General features: G+C 30.9%; 1 non-coding gene across 1 annotated transcript; it reads right to left on the bottom strand.

Moving 5' to 3' along the window:
- Nucleotides 1-5,198: 5,198 nt before the first annotated feature.
- LOC113772685 lies at nucleotides 5,199-5,305 on the bottom strand. Its single transcript, XR_003468646.1, has one exon. It is a non-coding gene; the product is annotated as a small nucleolar RNA R71 (small nucleolar RNA).
- Nucleotides 5,306-10,661: the final 5,356 nt, after the last annotated feature.

Here is a 10,661-nt window from a genome sequence, read left to right as displayed (position 1 = left end):
CTCAAGAGGAGTTTGAAATCTGGTTTGTATTCTATCTCTTTCATTTACTATCTTGCAATTTAAAGTGCTCATCTCTTCTACTCACGAGCATTCGTGCTTTCTCATTATTTGGTCCTTTGTGTGGTCATCTAGAAAAGAGAAAAAATTTCATATTTAACCAAAAAGGGTCTCATAATTTGGTTAGTTTTTAATTAACCTAATTCACCCCCTTTTAGGTTGTCTTCGATCCTTACAACAACCAATTAGTTAACTTATAAACCTGTACTTGCTAGCTATTTGGGTAAGTAATCAATTAAACTTGTTACTAAATAAATTAAGGATTATTGTGTAATATAGTAAAAGAGAAAGTATAATTGTTGGACTTACCAAAGTTTATTTTGTAGTTAAACTTGTTAACAAAATTTTTTTGATATAACAAATAATTTTTATCATCTTAATATTTATTGATTAAAACATTGAAAGTTTGAATAGTTTAATTTACTACACAAATTTGTACTCAAGTAAAAGAAAATCCCAATTTGCCCACCAAAAAAATCAATGGCGACGCTTTGTAGGAGTGAAGGAAAAAATGCACTATGTTTAATTCTTTTCATGGGAGCGTAAAACTACTTGATTTTGCCAAAGTAATGTCATTTTGGTCCATTAAGCACTAGGACAGATAAAAAGGACAAGACTTGTTGTCTGACAAGCCACTTTACCATCTTCTGATAATCTACAATGTCCATCATTCTCTTCTCTTATAGCTAGTTTGAGAGGTTGGAATGGAAAAGAAAAGAAGAGAAAGCTTAAGTTAGAAAAGAAAAGAAAAGAGAAGAAGAGATTGTAATATCTCTTCATATTGTTTGGGAGTTTTTAGAGGGAAAGATAATGAAGCAATTTTCCTTTGTTTGAGAGTAAAGAGAAGTTAAAGGAAAAGATTCTATTTTACATAAGTGCCCTTGAAACTTGAAATTCGCATAATATAAGTAAATATTACATTATAATATTTCTAAGGGCAAAATTGGTATATTAAAATATTTACTTAACTCACTTTCTTGTCTCATGCTTTTCGCCCAATTTTGGGCTGACAGTTTCGTAGCTTGAAAGGGTTGTGGGATCCCTTCTTTTCTTTCCATTTCTTTCCTAAGAAAACTCCCAAATGCTAGAAAGATTTCACTTTCTTAGTCCTCTCTTTTCTCACCAAATCCATCCTCCCAAACAGGCTATTAGACTCTATTGATTCCTCACCTTAATCAGCCATGTATTTCCATATCTATTGAAGCTAATCATCAATCCATTAACATCAACATACAAAGAGAAGAGATTGGGGCTTGGTTCGTAAATTCAGCTTAAAGCTCATGGAAGCTCGTTGTGGCCTTCATTGATTCCACATTTCATTCTGAAACAAATGATTAGCTCTACTAACCTTAATCATCAATTGGGAAAAATCATAGTGAAAGTACCAACAGATCAAGCTCTCAAGGTACTTTCAACCTAGAACTTAGAAACCTATTTTCAATTTTTGAGATTTTTTTGAATAAAAAATGCTATTTCCACTTGGTGATTTTGTTGTTGAATTTTGGCTCTGACTTACCATGTTTACTAGGTTTGAAATTCACTATAAGTGCATTGCTTGTGTTTTTTTTAGGACATGGATAAAAGTAGGATAAACATTGCAAATAGATAGTGCAAAGCGTATGAAACTGGTGTGAAAAATTTTATTAAATTTACATCTTCTAGAAAAGATGAAAAAACAAAAATTCCTTGCCCGTGCACTCAGTGTAATAACTTTTGTGACCAAACTAAAGATACCGTAAAGGATCATTTATTTAGAATAGAATTAGTGGGTCCACAGTTATCCTGTTTTGACGGATTGAAATTTTTGGATGAATCATGTTATGAACGTGGACTGAGAAGTGCAGAATTTTTATATTTTGTTAAGACAATTGACTTAGATAGGAGTTATAGCAAAAACCTAACATACTACTCAAGCTAGTGAATTCTTAGACTAAAAAGTATTCATATAGGTTCGAGAATTAAGATAAAACTTATTATTTATATATTTGAATGCTTTGACTTTTTGGTTAATTTTGATGGTTTTACTATTGTAGACAAATCATAAAGGCAGGATTCTAGACTTTTTTGCTAAGTTTCTCACAAATCAAGCATTTCCAATCTATGTTCAAGTAATTGTTCTCTCCTTCAAATTATTGGATATATGTCATGCTTCATAGTGAAACCATTCTGCACTTTTTGCTTTTTATTATTTCTTTTGTATCATTTCCTCCCTTTGTAACCATTGCTCCTCCTTTTGTTTTATCAATTTATTTTGTAGTGGGCTTTTGCAATATGTTAGAACAACATAGACACATTTTGAAGATAAACACCTAAGTTTTTGGCAGAGGGATACTTTTGTACTTCTACTTTTCAATGACTGATATTGCATTTCTAATTACCATAAAAGGGCTGATGTACCTTTTAGATACATGAGATGATGGTTGATTAGTCTTTATTTTACCTATTTTTAATTAGGTTTTATGTTATGTTTTTGGTGTGTTTTAAGTTAAAATGAAATATTTGAATTCCTTTATAAGTTATTTTTCATACAAGTAGTGTTTCTTAACCAAAACATGCAAAAGTGTGGGTTAATATGCAAGTTTATGTTATTTTTGTAGGTTTTGGTCTCATATGAATTGATTGAAGACAAAAGGAGTTTCACAGTCTTGATACACTTTGGTATTTTGTTTATATCTTGAGCTACAAGTATCCAATTAAGGTGATTCTTGAATCATTTTGAAGTTAAGTCATAGCTCTACAATTCTTATGAGACATCATGATCCAGTTCATTGAGCTTCTAGTCAAAAAGTCAAAATACAGTGAAATTTTTTTATATCAAAAGCTGAAATAGGACTTCGACCAGTCAAGGATATTTTGGTCACTTATTAGCATACAAGCTCCAAATGAGATGATTCTTGATGCACTGAAAAATTAACTCAAATAGATACAACTTTTATGTTTTGTTCAAGAGCTAATTCAGCCTCCATAATCAAGAAAATTATAGTTGAAATTGGACAAAAAACAGATCAAAGTTGAGATTGAAGTTGAAAGGGCAAAACTGAGCACAAAAAAGATCTGCGAGGCAGATCCATGAGGCAAGGGTAGCAGATCCACCTTGCGAATCCCTGATTCAGAGCTGCAAGTTGCTCTGCAACTTGCATTTTGTTCACACAATATTTTTGACCAATTCCTCTGGAAGAAAAATGGTTGGAACCAGCTAGAATTGAGTTGGAGAAATAGAAAACAACTTTATGTCTACATTATGAGAACATCTTCTCTTCCAAAACATCTATAAATACCCTTTGAATCTCATTCATTTGAGGAGAATGTTAGCAAGAAATAGCTTTTTGTAGTGTAAAGTAGAATAGTGTAGAAATAGGGATAGGAGTAGTTTTAACTCTACTTTCATATTGAAAGTTTCTTTCTTAGTTTAAAAGTTTTGAGAGGAAGGTGAGAAACACTCTTGTATCAAACTTATTTGAGAGATCAACTTGTGAAGAAATTCAAGAATTCAAACTTCAAGATATTGAATAAGAATTTTTCTTCCCAAACTTTGTCTCTTGTTCTTATTTGCCATGCATTGTTTCATGTTTAGATGTTCTTAATATGATATTTAGCTAAGTTTTTTCATATTCTAGGGTGAAGATGAACTTGTTACAGTTTTGATTTGAAATAGTTAAGGGATGATTATATTTTTTTCATGATTTATTAGTTGGAGAACTTGTATTTATGCTTTATGGTTGTTTGGCCATCAACTATGTATGATTTGATAAAGTTAAGCAATGAAAGTTGCCTTTTAATATATCTAAATTCTTAAACATTAGCTTTATTCTCACAAAAGTAGTGAATAAAGGTTAATTGGATTCATATAATAACTTCATTGAGTATATCTAAGTTGTTTCTTACCTTTTCTCTATGAACATAGGTGAAGGATAATTCAAGAAATTAAAAAATTGGTGAAAGCAATTTCTAGAAGAATTAGCCAAGGCGGTTTCTTTTAAGAATGTCCATTGACGAAAGTAAGGACATAAATTTGGAAGTTATTTCTTAACAATCATGGCAGTATAAGCATAATCACCTTAACTAACTTCTATCCTGACATAACAAGGGATTCTAATCCCTAGGACCCTCTCACCTCATCTTTAAGCAACTCTAATCTAACTTATCTTTATTTTTATTTACTTTCTTGTAACGTACCGCCTGTATGGTTGGTTTTACTACATAATGGCCGGTTTTACATTATTTGCCTATAACTCTTATGGTCGGTTGTACCACCTAATCTAACTTCTAACTTTTATGGCCGATTGTACCGTCTAATTAACTTACTTTGCTTTTACTTAGTTAAATTTTGATTATTTGGATAATAAAGTAAGTAATTAAAACTTTAGTGATTTCCAAACTCTAAATCCCTGTAGGATCGACACCTATTATTTCTATACTCAACAAACGAATCGTATACTTGCAAAAATAAAATAATAAGGTTTTAAAATTTGTAGTGTGGTAAAACACCCTTATCAAGTTTTTATCGCCATTGTCAAGGACTTAGACTTAGATTTCGATGCAACACTAAAGTTAAAACAAACTTATAGTCTAGACTTTATCTTTATAGTGTTAATCTTATATTATATATCCTCTAGTTTTTCATTTTGAATATGTCTAGGTACTAAATTCTTCACCAAAGGCACAATTTGCCTTCAAAAATTAAACACGGCCAGAAGAGAAAGAAGACGTGTCCAATAAGAGCAATTTGAGATAGAAAGTATTGGTGAAACTTCCGCTGAAATGGAGGAGCAAAGGCCAAGATTTTTGAAGGATTATGCCTTGCGAAATGAGTTGGGAGCACAAACTAGTATTGCAAGGCCAGTAATCAATGCAAATAACTTTGAAATTAAGCCCTTACTCATCTAAATGGTTCAACGAAGTCAATTTGGAGGAAATGCAACGGAGGATCCTAACACTCATCTAACTAATTTCATTAATTTATGTGCTACAATAAAAAAAATGGAGTAAGTGATGATGCAATTAAGTTAAGATTGTTTCCTTTTTCACTTTGTGATAAAGCAAAGGTATGATTTAACTCTTATCAACCTAATACTTTCATTTCTTGGAGTGAGTTGAGCAAAGCATTCTTAAATAAATACTTTTCTCTCGGAAAAAGGGCTAAATTTCGCATGGATATTACAGGATTTACTCAAAATGAAGGCGAGTCGTTATATAAAACTTGAGAGAAATTTAAGAATTTTCAAAGAAGATGTCCTCACCATGGTCTTTCCGATTGGTTGGTTATTCAAATACTCTATAATGGTCTCAACTACCCAATTAAGATCAACATAGATGCCACCCCCGATGGAGGTTTAATGAAAAAATCAACCGAGAATACTCAAGTTTTGATATAGAAAATAACCTCTAACAATTATTAATGGGTAAATGAAAGAGGTAACTCAAGAAGAGCAGCCGATATATATGAAATCGAGTCTCACAACTTTTTAAGTGCTAAATTAGAAAACACGTTTAATTCTCATATGGATAACGTTGAGAGGTTGTTAAGTAAACAAGGGGGAAACAGTTCAAATTCTCATGTAAGTGTTGGTTATTGTTCAACATGTGGTGGTAATCATGATAGTGCTAATTGTTTTCATATGGAGCAAATTCATAATGTTAACAACTACAATCAACCACCTCAAAATAATCATTTTCAAACACTTACAGCCCCGGTTGGAAGAATCATCCTAATTTAGGGTGAAAAGACCATTCAAATGCACAAAACCTATCAATCCACCTGGTTTTCAAACAAGGCCACTTGAGTCACGTTTTTCAAATTTAGCTTTCAACTTTAGAGGCTAAATTTGAAAATCATGTTCATGAAACAAAACAAACATGAATAATATGATGACTATGATCATGGATATGCAAGATTAATTAGGCAATATAGCTAATTCCATTAATTTGTGACAACTGAGTGAATTTTCAAGTAAAATCGAAGTGAATTCTAGAGAACGTATGAATGCAATCACTCTAAGGAGTGGTAAACAATTAGAGGATAATCACCTTGGTATAAGTGAAAAAATGATGAAAATAGGGTTAAAAATGAACAAGAAGGTAAAAAAGGTCATGTTTTAAATGAACTAGATAAACCTTCTTCTCATGTTTCTCATAAGAATGATACTAATTCCGTTCCTTTTCCCATTAGGTTGAAGCAAAGTAATAAGGAGAAGAAATTTGAGAAATTTGTTCAAATGTTTAAGCAAATTAGAATTAATATTCCTTTTGTTGATGCTATCTTACAAATTCCCTCTTATGCTAAATTTTTGAAGGATATTATGTTAAGAAAGAGGAAAATTGAAAATCATGAGACAATAGCATTAACGAAGGAATGCTCAGCGTGTTTTCAAAACAAGCTTCCAACTATGCTTAAAGATTCGGCGAATTTCATTATACCTTGTACTATTGGACATTTGAATTTCACTAATATTATATGTGATTTAGGTGCAAGTGTATCATTGTTGCCACTTTTCATAGTAAGGAAGCTTGATTTGAGAGAGAAGAAAGATATAAATGTTACTCTTCAATTGGTAGATAGATCAATAAAGCGTCCGGTTAGTATAATTAAAAATGTCATCATTAAGGTGAAATCATTCTTTATACTAGTTGACTTTATAGTGTTTGATATGAAAGAAGACATAAATTTGCTTATTATTTTAGGTAGACCTTTCTTAACTACCGCCAAAACTTTAATTGATATTCAAGAAGATAAATTAACCTTTAGAATTAATGGTTAAAAGTTAACATTTAATCTTAATGAAAGAAAGGATCTTGATTTATGGCATGAAAAAGCTTTTAAGCCAAAGGAGGTTAATGTTATACAAGTACTGTATAAAGAAGGTTATCATGTTGAAACTCTTGATTTTCATGCTTATAACATGCCTAATATGAAGAGTAAAGGAAAAGAGATCCTTAATTCTAACGTTCAAATAGATAAATGCAAGAAATCAAGTAGTCTTTGGGATTGTTTAAAATGTTTCTCAAGGAGTCCTCATACATATTGTGATCATGCTAATTCTTCTTTGTTTGATGATGAGGATGATTTAGAGATAAGGGAAGTTCAAATTTTGATGAATGGAAAGAGAAATTTTAACCCTTGGGAAGGAACTAGTTCCTTTTCCTCTCCAAAGTGAACTTCAAGAAGAAACACTTTGAGTCGAACTAATGACTATAAGTGCTAATTGGGAGGCAATCCAATATTTTAAGTCATTTCTTTTGTTTTAGTGTGTTTTCATGTTTATTAGAAGTATTAAGTTGTATTTGTTAAGTCTCTTTTGTAGGTTTCAAAAGTTTAGGCTTTTTGAAAGCTGGCAAGGAACAAAAAAAATAAAGAACTCAACCTCTCATTTTGCATTTTAGAAGTTTTTGATTCGTTATGAAGGGTTAGATTGCATGTTTAGATCATTTGAAACTTGCTCTTTCTTTACATACATTGATGACAATATGCTCTTTAAGTGTTGGGGGAAGGTTTATTACTTTTTTAATGGTGGAAAATGGTTCAAATTTTTCAAAATTTTGTCAATTTTCAAAAAAGTTTCATAACCATTAGTAGTTAAATTCTTCCTTTGAAGAGAAATTGGTGTATTTTAAGAATCTCATTTTTTATTTGACATGGAAATAGTTATTATATACCTAGAATTTTTGCTATAAAGAAAGTATATCTTCTAAAGTGGAATAATTATGTCTTGAATTTTGCATGTTTGATAAGTTTTCTATCTTGATTGAATTTTACATTTTGAATGATGAATATGGTCAATATTGGCATTACTTTTGCGATGATCATTCTATATGAGGGAACCTCTAAAATAAAATAAAAAAGAGAAGAAAAAAGTGAGAGAAAAAAAGAAATAAACGTCTATTCCAATGATTCTTGAAATTTAGTAATCGGAAGTTTTCATTTACAAATGTCGATTTTTCCATAAAACAGCTCTTGAATTATGAGTATGCAAAACAACTCTAGTTAGTGATAAAGTTGAGTAACCGGAGGTCTTCATCTACCAATGTCGATCTCCGCATCAAAAGATATCTTCACTACTTGAGGAAACTATTTATTGTGTATTAAATAAATTCCTCTTTTGAATAATAAAGATGATCATGGAATTTGTATGCCTTGGCTTGATCATATGAGTGGCTTAAAAATTAAATTGAGTTGAGGGAGGAAATGAGTTGAACAGGTCTTAATTCTTAATATAATTATCTTTTCTTTACTTGGTATGATGAGTATTTATAGCGAAATGCATGGTTGTATAATGGTGGTTTACTTGTTATTAAGAAATGAATTTGAAAGATACATGAGCATGAAAGGATATATTTGAACTATTGTGATGGTTTATAATGCTTAATTACTTGAAGACAAGCAGTAGTTCAAAAATGGGAAAATTTGATTAGTCTTTATTTTACCTATTTTTAGTTAGGTTTTAGATTATATTTTTGGTATGTTTTAAGTTAAAATGAAAGATTTAAATTCCTTTATAAGTTAATTTTCATACAAGTAGTATTTTTTAACCAAAACATGCAAAAGTGTGGTTTAATATGCAAGTTTATGTTGTTTTTATAGGTTTTGGTCTCATATGAATTGATTGAACACAAAAGGAGTTTTACAGCCTTGACACACTTTGGTATTTTGACTATATCTTGAACTACAAGTATCTGATTGAAATGATTCTTGAACCATTTGAAGTTAAGACATAACTCTACAATTCTTATGAAGACATCGAAATCCAATTCATTGAGCTTCGTAGTTAAAAAGTCGAAATACAGTGGGAAAAATTTTCTATCAAAAGCTGAAATAGAGTTTCGACCAGTTAAGGGTATTTTGGTCAATTCTCAGCCTACAGAACATCAAATGAGATAGTTCTTGATGCATTGGAAATCTATCTCAAAGAGTTACAACTAATTCAGCCTTCATAATTATGAAAATTGCAGTTGAAATTGGACAAAAAACAGAGCAAAGTTGACATTGAAGCTGAAAGAGCAAAACTGAGCACAAAGAAGATTTGCGAGGCTAGGGTCATGGATCCCTGATTCAGAGTTGTAACTTGCTCTGCAACTTGCATTTTGTTCACATACCTTTTTGACCAATTCCTTTGCAAGAAAAACGGCGGGAACCAGCTAGAATTGAGTTGGAGAAGTAGAAAATAACTTTATATCTACATTAAGAGAATATCTTCTCTTCCAAAACATCTATAAATACCCATTGAATCTCATTCATTTGAGAAGAATGTTAGCAAAAAATAGTTTCTTGTAGTGTGAAGTAATGTAGAGTAGAAATAGGGATAGGAGTAGTTTTATCTCTACTTTCATATTGAAAGTTTCTTTCTTAGTTTAAAATCTTTGAGAGAAAGATGAGAAATACTTTTGTATCAAGTTTATTTGAGAGATCAACTTGTGAAGGAATTCAAGGATTCAAGTTTCAAGACATTGAATAAGAATTCTTCTTTCCAAACTTTGTCTCTTGTTCTTATTTGCCATGCTTTGTTACGAGTTTGTTTCATACTTAGATGTTCTTAATATGATATCAAGTTAAAATTTTTCATATCCTAGGGTGAAGATAAACTTGTTATAGTTTTGATTTGAAGTAGTTAAGGGATGATTATGCCTTTTCATGATTTGTTAGTTTGAGAACTTGTGTTTATGCTTTATGGTTGTTTGGCCATCAACTATGAATGATTTGATAAAGTTGAGCAATGAAAGTTATCTTATAATAGATTTAAATTCTTAAACATTAGTTTTATTTTCACAAAAGTAGTGAATAATGGTTGGTTGGATTCATATAATAATTTCATTGAACATATATAACTTGTTTCTTATCTTTTCTCTATGAACATAGGTGAATGATGATTCAAGAAGTTAAAGAAATTGGCGAAAGCATTTTCTAGAGGAATTAGCCAAGGCGGTTTCTCTTAAGAATGTCCATTGGCGAAAGCAAGAATATAAATTTGGAAGTTATTCCTTAACAATCATGGAAGCATAAGCATAATCACCTTAACTAATTTCTAATCTTGACATAACAAGGGATTCTAATTCTTAGGATCCTCTCACCTCATCTCTAAGCAACTCTAATCTAACTTGTCTCCACTTTTATTTATATTCTTTTAACTTACTGCCTGTATGGTTGGTTTTACCACCTAATGGCTGCTTTTACATTTTTTGCTTATAACTCTTATGGCCGGTTGTACCACCTAAACTAACTTCTAACTCTTATGGCCGATTGTACCGTCTAATTAACTTTATTTGCTTTTACTTACTTAAAATTTGATTATCTAGATAATAAAGTAAGTGATTAAACTTAAATGATTACCAAATTCTAAGTCCTGTGAGATCGACACCTATTATCTCTATATTCAATAAACGAACTGTATAGTTGCGGAAATACGGTAACAAAGTTTTAAAATTTGTAGTGTGGTAAAAAATCATATCAATGGTGTTATGGTGTATGTATCATTCTATGAATCTTTTTGCGCTTTGGCTGCTAAATGTATGAATCTTTTGGATGACTTTGGTTGTTAAAAATATTTCACAGATCACTATGCGTTAAAATATTTAATTTTTTTTTACTTATAGCCTTTTGTTTAGACAAATGC

This window comes from Coffea eugenioides, chromosome 5 (genome assembly GCF_003713205.1).
Source record: "Coffea eugenioides isolate CCC68of chromosome 5, Ceug_1.0, whole genome shotgun sequence".
NCBI lineage: Eukaryota > Viridiplantae > Streptophyta > Magnoliopsida > Gentianales > Rubiaceae > Coffea > Coffea eugenioides.
This window is presented reverse-complemented; position numbering and strand designations above follow the sequence as displayed.